Here is an 11,787-nt window from a genome sequence, read left to right on the forward strand (position 1 = left end):
GGAGCAACAAAGATTTATACAGATAACAAGTCGGCAATTGAACTAGCAAAAAATTCAGTGTATCATGATTGAAGCAAAATATTGATACAAGATTTTACTTCATTGGGAATGTATAAAAGAAGGTATTGTTTAACTTATACACACAAAGACCGAAGATCAAGTAGCAGATATCTTCACCAAAACCTTGAAGAAGGAGATCTTTTACAAGCTAAGAGACCAGCTTGGAGTTGTTTCTCCAAATCAGGGGGGTAATGTCAGAAATAAACTTAATTTCTCTAGAAGGCCCAACAAATATAATAGGATGATTTCTCTAGAAGGTTCTTCAAATATGGTAAGAAAATTTCTCTAGAAGGCCCAATAAATATAGTAGAAAGATTTTTCTAGAAGGTCCTACAAATATAGTAGAAGGATTTCTCTAAGGCTCTATAAAAGTCAAAGATATTTGTCATATAATTTTAAAATATCTAGTGTGTAGAAGGTTCTATAAAGTCCTATAAATATTTCTGTAACCATTTTTTATATATGAAAAAGTGAAGTTTTAAAATTCAAATCTTTCTTATTTACCTGTTTTCTATTCCTCCTCTTTTTCTCTATAATAAAATCTTTTTATACTCCTTCTAAGTCCATTGCAATCAAGCATGCTAAAACCATTATATTCTCAAAATATAATTTTCTAAGAATAACGTTTTTGAGAATAAAAGTACTTGCCGGAAACCAAACGAATTCCACATGAAAGTGAAAGCGGTTCCACACAGCCATCCTTTGGGCTGAACACCCCAAAATCATAATGGACAAGACCATCACCCATGGTAAAAAATAATAATATCCTGGTGCAATATAGATACAGTTCCATCACAACTAGGATTATCAGTGGCAGAACGCAAGAACCAGCTCCCAAGTCCCAAGTCCGAAGGATCATCTGGTCGCCTAAGCTTTTTACCTCCACCAATGATGGACTTCAAATTTCTCGGTGCTCTGAATCTTGCACGGTTCATCTTCTGCATGGACAGTAGGAACATTGTTCCAAGGCCTCCGAGCTTTCCCAATGACTCAACAGGGTGGTTCCCCCAGGCTAATGTGGGCATGCTGACCACTAACACCTTCTCCAGACCGGTAGTGAATATCCCTTTATTGCAGATGATAGCATCAGCGGTGGTGGATCGCCATGACATGCAGACAGCACAGAATCAGATGTAGCTGGTGAGATCAGCGATCATCAACCTGCCGGTGATGAGCGCCAGTGGATCTGATGGAAGCTAAGACTGCATCAAAGGATTACTGAAATAATTAGATGCACTTTTGTTAGGATTCTAGGTATCGATATAAATTCGATTCTTAAGTCGTACTCACGTTTGTTCCAACCTAAGTTTTAGCTTCTTACAAGAACATGAAACTTATGGGTCCTTGCAAAAGTCAAGTCGATGAAACATTGTAATCGAAGCATAGGTGCTGAAGGTCTCCACATTTGTAATCGGCCTACTGAAGCTCATTCACCGCATTTTATTTCTTGTTTACTTCATTCACTGGCTGATTTCATTAAATGTTTATTTGTACCCTTTATGTAACTGAAATGAGAAAAATTGGTCATTATCTTCACATAATGAACAGGACCTTCCCCTTTAACTTGCATGCAGACCAACTCATGGCACTGTTTGTGAGCCTTCTAAATAAATTATAAAGAAATAAAAGAGTGGCTGTGAGATCAATGAAATGGCTTAACAAAGTGTTATGGATTACCACCTGAAAAAAAAACTGTTATTGATAGCAGCATCTTGGTAGTTGCCGCTCCTAGCTGACAGAAAAGTGCTCCAAACTTTTGGTTCCATCGAGATAATTTGATAACCGGCAGAATGAAGCGAACCATCCAGTTTTGCGCAGATGGTTGGGCACTTTTGTAGGCTATAGAGAAATAAATAGATTTTCATAATCGTCAAGGAACTTGATCATTTTCAAAATTTTCATTAGCAAAATAAGCGTCTAAGCTAATCTCAGGTGATGAAACCATAAGTATTCAACACTGAAAGAAATTTTGAACACTTTAAGAAGAAATTTTGAACACTTTAAGAAGAACGAAATCTAATCTATAAATATATTTCTCAACCTTTATTTTGAAGAGGATTTAAGGTCAGATTCATTGCATTGATGTAAACTTTTGAATGGTAAAGCTCTGATTTTGATTTCAATCAATTTCTTTTTAGCAAACAATATTGTGATAATCGCATACAGCCAAACTATCAAAGCAAAATACTAGTAACAGCAAGTACATTAACATCTGTCACTGATCACTCTGTCACAAGTTATTGTCAATACTCGAATCGCCAACCAACTTTCATGAAGAACTAATCATACAAAAGTTTACACTAGAAGAAATATTAAGACAGACTGGGTGTGAATCAGATTGCTGGTGGCCAAACGACCAAAGAAGTACTGTCAAAGCGTGGAAGTGGTTGTATACCGCCATCCTTGAACACACCAAAATCATTGCTCCCATGATTACCATCAAAGAAGATGTCAAAACAACAAGCAGTAAAATAAATCCAGGGCAGTCCCCAGAGAGAGCGAGAAAGATGGAACTGTGCCCAAAAACAGCATGCGGTCACCCAAACTTTCTACCTTAACTAACTTAGTTTCTTTCTTCTGATCAATCCTAAAAACTTCGAATTTCTTGGTCTCATAGGCATATGGGAAGGGTCGCGGCTTGTCGGTCATGTACCTAGCAACCAGGAGCAGCTCCCCCAGGGATTCCACAAGATACCACCAGTAAGCCTTGTTTGCCACTGGAGCCGAGGCAATCTGTGTCACCCTAACCGTGGCTTGAGCTCACACATGAACACATTGCCAAAATTATCTACTGCATAGAACTGGCCCCTGTAGTGCAGGACGTCTGTCCAGACAGAGGCCTCATCCACCATTGTCCATTTATCATCCCCTGCTTCAGCAAACACCAGCCAATGCAATAGACTGATGATGGCTGCCACTGTTCCATCCGCCGACATGATAACCTTTGTCAAGAGTAGATCCCTCACATCACCTGCAGCCATGCCTTCCCTGCCACCAAATGAGTACTCGATGACAAACTCATCATCAGAATCAACGATGTCGTATTCCCCCTGGCATCTTGTCGAAGATCTAGTTGGGGCAGCAGGACCATTGGTGGAAGATGGATTTGGGCCCTTGTGAATGGATTTAGAAGATGGATCACCGTAGTTGAGTCAACCAAAACTAGCCACCCATTGGCGGATCCAACGATTCGATTGTCCCAAGCCTCTGGAAGGGTGAGTTTGATTTCCTTGCCATTGGAGAGACGGTAGAAAGTTCCATCTTTGCTGTCTTCATCAAATTAAGCATCAGCCATGGGAGCTGGGGGGGTAAAGGTGACTTTAATTGTTGTGGATCTGTTATCCTAGATTGCCATGACTTGCAAACGGCACGGACTCGAACATAGTCAATGATGTTGACAAGCAACAGGTCAGCGATCTTCTGGAGCAGATCTTTGGGAAGCAAAGGCCATTGTGCTGAATTCTCATGTCTTTCTGGGTTCTCCATGTTTGAACCTAAAAATAGATCCAATTTGAAAACATGGTATAAAGTGAACTTTTAATATAGTATGTTCCCAAAAGCAGGCAGATAATTTTCTTAAAAAGAAATAGTTGCCAGATAAAAAACCATTGGATTGGGAACTAATATTATTTACTCTTGAAGAGAACCACCTTCACCTCTTCTATCTTCAGCTTGAAGTTGGCTCCTTTTAGCAGGGGTCCAACCAAGATGAGCAGATTTCAATGTTTGATGAGGAGAATTTACAGGTTCCACAAACCTGTGATACCAGGATACAAAAATACCTTCTTTAGATATCAGTATAGTAGGTGTTAGGTTCAGATTAGAGTTACAATTTCTATCTGCAGTAGAATTAAAACATCGTCTGGCAACACTGACATATGTGGAAGTCAAATCTGGCAAGGTTTTGTAGTATCATTGTCCTAATTTGAACTTATAAGAGTTCTCTCCCCTTCAAACAAGAAAAGAAAAGAAAAGAAAAATTGATAAGAGCAGAACAATTTGATAGCTTCATAACTGTTTGTTTGTTTTCAAGTCTTTGAAAAAGAAGAAGAAGAAGAAGAAAAGAACTACTGCTAGCTGAGAAAAGCCATTGGCAAAGTTAATTGTTGGTAAAAATTTTTGCCCATGGTAATAAAACTGCCACTAAACTGTCAGCAAAAATGTTATAGGCAATAGATTTTGTTTACTAATGGAGTGCATATCAGGTAAGACAAACCATTTAGACACAAATTGTACATTATGTAAACCAAACATTTAGAATCCATAGAAGATTAGGAACATGGATGTTCACTATATAATTCTTGGCTTTATTAAACTTGCTATAGTACGATGTTTATCCCCTCCTCTAGGGATGTATAATTTTTCTTTTATTAATAAATAGTGGACTTTCCCCTCCTTTCCCTTGAAAAGAAGAGGAGAAAGAAGAACTTAGCGACATCCTGTCACTTGCTTTCAGAGGCAACCACTATTTGGAATCCAATTGTTTTTACAGTACAATGCACCATCGTGAGAAACTAATTAGAGAAGCCTTAGTTATGCACTTAACTAGTGAAAGGTGCCTTCTTAAAAAGAATATGTACAACATTCTGTCATTATCCTAGATCAACAAATTGATGCTGTTGATTAAATAACAAAATCATTAAGAGCAAGCAATCAGTTGATATTAGTGGTCGACAGGCTCATATATTAGGTAGGCATGGACACAACTCACTCATTTACCATGTAACTTGGAAAGTATAAATAAGAAAAACATTTGACACCATAAAAGGGCTGTCCTCATGCAAGCAAGAATCCAAGCCAAAATTATGAAGAACAGTATCACAACTAACATGACCTAAATAACATTTTCTCCATGATGGTATCGGATCTTGGTAGTTTTCATCAATACATATCATTGCTTAGAATTTTTTATATAACATTTTGTGGATCCCCAAAATATAAGAAATAAAGAGCATGGAAAAAGGGCAAGTGAGAACCAATATACATCCAATACTAGGTTAGAGGTACATGATCTCTTCCCTTTTAAAAGACCTGAGACAAAATTAAGGATTGCTAACTATCAGTATCATGTGTTATTGTGTTATTTAATTTAATCATCTAACATTTCCACAAACCTACTAAAAATCATTAATTTTAATATGATCCATGGTCTAGATTTTATAATCTGGAACAAAGGACTCGTTTGTTTCATAGCAAGAACTTTTCTTCCCTAGAATGTTATTCCTGAAAGTTGATTCCTAAGAATATGATGCCTTGGAAAATGGTTTTGGTATGTTTGGGCCATGGAAAAGTGGCTTATGCCAGAGGGCTTATATTTGTTGGAGCATCCACTTTCCTAGAAAAATTATATAAAATATCTATTATATGCATATAGATATAAGATCATATATTTTGCTCCCAAGCTTTGTATAAATATTAATATAATATTTATATTAGTATAAATATTATAATAGATCTAACAATTTATCATATTAACATAACACTAATATATATTAATATTATATTAATATAAATATAAATAAGATATTAATATATGATAAGTATTAATATTAATATTAATTTATTATATTTTATATTAATAAATATTAATATAGTATTATATTAATATTAATATAATATAAAAGGACAACATTAAAAGGATATTTAAAAAAAAAAGGGCATCTAATTTCTATGGAAATTCCAAAAACTGACTTCTCCATGGATTTTTCTTTCCCATGAAACATGGGAATTATATTCTCATGGAAGAGCTTTTTTCAATCTCTCTAACTTGAAAACTCCAACCAAACAAGAAGGTTCTTTCTACTTCCCAAGAATCACATTCCCCCCTCCAATTCCCACATATGAGTCCAAAGTTGCCATAAACAATTTCGATATCATCCTTGGATTGGAATCAGGTAGGATCATAAGGTTTGGATCTATATAATGCATAATACAATCCCTCGAATCATAAGATCCAACTGGATCATATTATTGACATATTAAATGTGTAAATCCATTTTGAATAATTTATTGGACTATATGGCTTTCAGAATTACATATTACAATCCCTTGAATCACAAGATCCAACTTGTGTTGGTGTATGCCCTTGAAGCCATTTGCACATAATTATAAATATTTATTGGATTAATGCATAGATTTTTTTTCTATGATCACATGCAGTGTAGGGTATGTGTTACACATCACTCACAAAGCTAGAAAACGGTCAATGGGTACTATAGGAGTTGATTCAAGTGGACAGGGTCATAAATTTAGGTACTTAATGGGTGAAGTTAAGCATTGCACCCATAAAGTTACCGAGGTGGACAATGATGATGTGGAGTTTCTTCTTCATTGAGGTTAGACCTCGCACTAACATCCAAAAGTGCCATCATACTAAGTAGTCAACATTAGCAATCCACCTCATAAAAACACTGTTAATAGTAGAGATGTGAACCAAGTACATAAGCTTGCAAGTGTTCCCTGAGGGTAGAATATTTTGCTGTAATCTGAGATCAGTCAATTTGCATCCAAATGAGGATTGACTATGACACCATGGACTTTATCATTAGCAAGAAACATAGTGGTTTACTGGATTGGATATGAGTGAGGATCAGATCATCCAACATGGAAACTATCATAATAGCACTATATCCATATTAGAACAGAGATATATGGTCAGACATATAAGTCCTGGAATCTAGATAATAACTTGAAAACATTTTGAAAATAACTATTTTACAAATTATTAATATAATAAAAAGTTTCACATGAACAGTTTTTATAAAAATGGCTAACATGATCTAGAATTCTAATAAGCTATGAATCCATATGACTAAAGGTCTAATAGTGTCATACTCGATCATCATACACGGACACTAGAACAATGAGGGACTAAATTACAGGACATGGCTTGTGTAGGAATAGGGAGACTAATTGGTTTCATTTTACTCACCAAGAGGATTAATAATACGATATAAGCTCTATATCTTGATGCTAGACAATGTAGTTGATGTGTGACTAACGGACCTAAAGGGGTGGATCTTTGGTGAGTTAGGAACTTAAAGCTGACCTATTTCGATAACATATCGAGCATGTGCCATCTATCTCCAATTCAACTATTGATTAGATTCCAATTAAGATTTCTCTTATTAACTGGATCCAGTAAAGTCCATATTACATTGGATAAAAGATTAAGTTAAGGAATTAGACTGACTCTACTCAGAGTAGATTTGGTCAAGTCAAAAAAGACCTAATTAGAACCAACCGACCACTTGGGTGGGACCAAAGTGAGAGCCAGTCCTAGGGTCGATGCCTTCACTATATAGAGAACCCAAATGGGATACCTTTCTAGAAAGAAGTGCCTCCACCCTAGCTAATCATCGTCCCTTCTCCCTCTCCTGCTTGGAATCTGAATAGGACTCTTAAGAATGGGGTGGTCAAGAAAGGCTACTCCCCCTCCTCTTCTTGCCCTCAAAGATGTAAGTCCTTTTGGGACTTGGTAAGAGGGGAGCCCCCTCCTTTACAAAAAGAGGAGGCATTCCCAACTTAGGGTGTAGAATCCAAGAAGAGAGAAAAAAGAGAGAGGCATGCAGGGATTCTTCTCCAAAAGTGAGAGAGAGAGAGAGAGAGAGAAGAGAAGATTGGAAAACTTGTTGGAGAAGCCTTCCTACAGATCATGGAGACTCAAAATTTAACAAAGCTTTGGAAGATAGGCATGTAAACTAAAATGGCTTCACATAGTAATTTTCAAAGAGCTATGTGCTTTTGCAGTTTTAGCATCTCCAAGAATGCAAAGATCGGGTCCAGATTCTCCACTATGGGTAGGGATAAATTATTTTAACCCTTATGCATACCTTTTTATGTGCTAATATTATGAACAAAGGTCTTAATCTTCCACTACAAGTACTCTTGATGCTCCCCAGGATTCCATCAACTTTGATTACATTGTTGACAACCTGACATGTTAATGTGTAAGTACATCTCAAATTATTTATCGGACTACATGGCTATTAGAATTATATATTCATCATTAACAAGTCCAAGTAAAATTATCAATGTCAATGAGTAAGCACATTAAGTACGCTATTAACCCCAATGTATGGACCAACTCAAAACAACCACTTCATCTGGTATAGACATATAAAATAAGCAAACATATAAAATAAGCATCTCATTCACGCTTTGACATGTAACCTTTTGTTTCCGTGATATGCAATATGTAAAAAAATTGGCATCGATTGAAAAATACCCTAACTAGGAAGCATCAGCCCATTTTTCAGATATCTTTATTGTATGGATCTTTGGTTTCCATCACAATAACAATGGAGAATGGACATAAGTGGAGAAGTAACATGCACTTATAAATTCAAAGATGTCAGGGGAACCTAATAGTAATCCCCCATCCCTTTAGCAAAGAGAGAGTATATGAGAAGCTAGGCATAATAAAAAAAAAGATTAAAATTGTTGCTTGATCTAATGCATTTTCCATGTGATTAATTTGCTTATTATGAGCTTCGCGTTTCAAACTTCATGAGATTGTCAAGTGCCAGTAGGAGGTTTGAAAACAAAAAATACTTATATAGTGAATGAGCAAGCAAGGATTTGAATGTACTAAAGCAATAATAACGTAACTAGAAAATAGTACAGATGATGCATGAGAGTTGCTTGAAATTGTAGGATTTGAAGCTCTTAAAACATATGAAGCACGACCTCATTTGCTCAAGCCTTAGCTACACAAAGGGGTCATGCAAATCTAAGCTGATTAGCCAAACTACAAAGCCAATTTTTCACCATTTTGAAAAGAAAGGATTTGAGCATGAAAACAGACACTGTATAGAAACGAACCAATGAACCCTCCACCCCAGCCCCCTCTATCCTTTCATGTACAAATGACGCCAGCTCTTCTAGAGGCTATAGTGCCCTGTTCATTAGATGTGACTATTATTGTTTTTGACCATCTTAATGACATAGTTAAGCTCTTGACCTTCTATCATCCATCAATCGCTTGAGGACTTTGTATGGTTTACCAAGCCTATTGCTATTGATATAGATAGAATCTAAAGTTTCACTAAGAGCGGTGTATCAAAGAGCATCTTGTCATGTGCATAACCTTTGGAACTAAATCAAAAGGTCCACATTTGCTTAATGACTGCAATAGCAGGAGTTTTCACAATAGTATGGTTAAGAACATTATGGCAAATGGAGGTATGCCTAGAATCAAAATACACGGCAGCAAGGCAACTGGTAGACAGTAGTCAGGTTGCTGGCAAAAATAAAAAAAATTCTAAGCAAATTTATTCTAATTACATCATAAAACAAAACAATTAAACAAAGAGAACAAATAGATTAAAAGTAAAACCAGGATAACAACCCGATATCCATGAAACAGTTCTGTGCATTTGAATCACTCTATATTAATTCAACAAACACATTACAGTCAATCTTGAACTGATCTGCTAAATCCAAAGCAATAAACACAGTTAAAATTTTCCAGAGTGAGTTGCTGGTTGTAAAATTTTCCAGCTTATATCAAACCCCATTGCCTCCAGGCTTTCAATCAAGAAAGCAGAAATCGGCCAAAGTGAATACTACTTGAAGAATTTCAACCCAATCAGACAGCGCAAACCATTCATTTGCATCATTTATAATTAGGAAATACCAAGCAACCAACTAACCTATAAGACCAAGAAAACACAAAAATATTAGGGTCGATGGCCGGACTGAGGGGTTGGCCCAGATGGATGGAGAGGTTGGTCGGAGATGGCGGACGCGAAGGTCGGGTTGGGATAGACGGTAGAGAGAGACTCACCGGAGAGCGAACGTCAATGGGCCCGCCTGGGCCGCAGATGGCGATTAATTGGACGCCGGTGGCAGACCTGGGATTAATATAGAGCTAAGCGGAGTAGAGGAGGAGCGGGGCGGACTCTTGAGAACGAGGCTGGCTAGCTACCCACCCGACGTTTTGCGGCAAAAACTGCACCATATTCTGTATAATCACCGACGAAAATTAACTTTTGTCGACGTCTTCTTCTTCTTCTTCTTCTTCTTCTTCTCTTCTTTTTTTTTTTTTTTTTTTTTGTGGGGGGTGTGTACGTTATCACTGTTGCAGAATGCCAATTCGTTCCGGTCTCATCTCAAGGATGTTAAACGCGCACATATGATGCATAACATGGAAGCATGGACGACTATAAGCATATTAGAGGAAGTATTTTTTTAATCCATTTTGATAAATCTCCAGTACACTCGCACTCTGGTTCGCCTTTCCAATTCCTCTGAAAAGGGTGACCAAAAACAAATGCATATATATTGTGCGTATGCATGTATGTTGTCATGGGCAGGCCGTGGGATCTCTCTTAATAGTTCAACATCTGATAACTCTGATATATGTATGTGTTTAAGAGGGATACGAGCATATTTTTCTTATAAGATATTTTTTTTCTCTCAAAAAAATTTAAAGACAAAATCGTGCAGCCATCTGCGTGATGCTGGGTCGGAGAGTACATCTCCCGGTGGGGCCCAATCAGGGGCCCAAGGACAACCCCCGATGAGGACCACGGGGCTCAGCTCCCTATCTGGATCCAGTCAGAGTGGACAATACTTCGTGGAACGGAGCGTGGTTGACTCCGACAACCTGCTTGACGTGTGCCCCTGCCCTCTGTCCTCATATGCACCCTCCAGAGTGGGGGAGGGCATGTTGTGGGCAGGTTGTGGGGGGACCTCCTTTAATAATCCCACATTGGGCAACTCTGGTGTGTGCATGTGCTTAAGAGGGATACGAGCACATTTTCTCTCACGAGGTGCCTTTTCCCTCTCAGGAAGACTTAAGGATAAAATCGTGCGGCCGTTTGCGTGACGCTGGGCTGGGGGTACATCCTCCAATGGGGCCCGATCAGATGCCCTAGGGACAATCTCCGATGGAGATCACGGGGCTCAGCTCTCTGTCCGATCAGTCAGAGGGACATACTTATGAGTGGAGTGTGGTGACTCCGAGACTGCTTGACGCATGCGCAAAATGTATAGTAAATATAATAGTACTTAAGATGAATGGTGGCTCCACGGTGTAGCAAAAGAATTACGGTTAATATAAGACTCCTCTTTAATTAGCTCGCATATATAGTATGTTTTGAGCATCTCGAAAAAAAAAAAAAAAAAATCAACAGAGCCTAAGGTTGCTTGCAGGTTTTTCTTTGTCTTCTTTCTTTTTTTTTTTTTTCCTTTTTTTTTCTCTAATAAATTAGTTGGGCTACCATTCAAACTTTCTCATTGGAATTTAAAATACATAAATGGAGACTCAAATTACAGAAGAAGGCACAACTAGCTTTTGTTATGATAATAGTGATAATCTTATTGTACTAAATTTTTCTGCGGTAAATGCTTAGTCTACAAATAGTAAGATAAAAATATCGTGCAGTATACCAAGACTCCCGTGGTTCCACATATTTTTGGGGCAACTTTCATGACAAGATGTGGCTGGAGCCTTGATAGAGCTTTTATTCTTTTTTATTTTTTTTTTGAGAAATAAAAGAGGAGAATTACAAAAAAAGATGAAATCAAAGAGCAATTTGATCAGAGTCACCTTTGCTATGTATATTTTGCTGCAGGTTGATGGCAACATATTGCTTATATATATTAGAAATGGATAATGAGTGTATCTCTCAGTGCGCTATATTTAGTATGCCAGCTATATTTGGCATGCCACTATAATGGACAATAGCCATCCACTTTCGAGATGGGCAATGTATTGCACAT

At 37.4% G+C, this 11,787-nt stretch overlaps 1 non-coding gene across 1 annotated transcript; it reads right to left on the reverse strand.

Annotated features, from left to right (window-relative positions):
• Nucleotides 1-2,157: 2,157 nt before the first annotated feature.
• On the reverse strand, nt 2,158-10,174 carry LOC105045058 (uncharacterized). Its single transcript, XR_012141421.1, has 3 exons — nt 9,848-10,174; nt 3,717-3,817; nt 2,158-3,554 (listed from the first exon to the last, which is right to left on the reverse strand). It is a non-coding gene; the product is annotated as an uncharacterized protein (transcript).
• Between the last annotated feature and the right edge of the window lie 1,613 nt (nt 10,175-11,787).

Source organism: Elaeis guineensis, chromosome 5 (assembly GCF_000442705.2).
Source record: "Elaeis guineensis isolate ETL-2024a chromosome 5, EG11, whole genome shotgun sequence".
NCBI lineage: Eukaryota > Viridiplantae > Streptophyta > Magnoliopsida > Arecales > Arecaceae > Elaeis > Elaeis guineensis.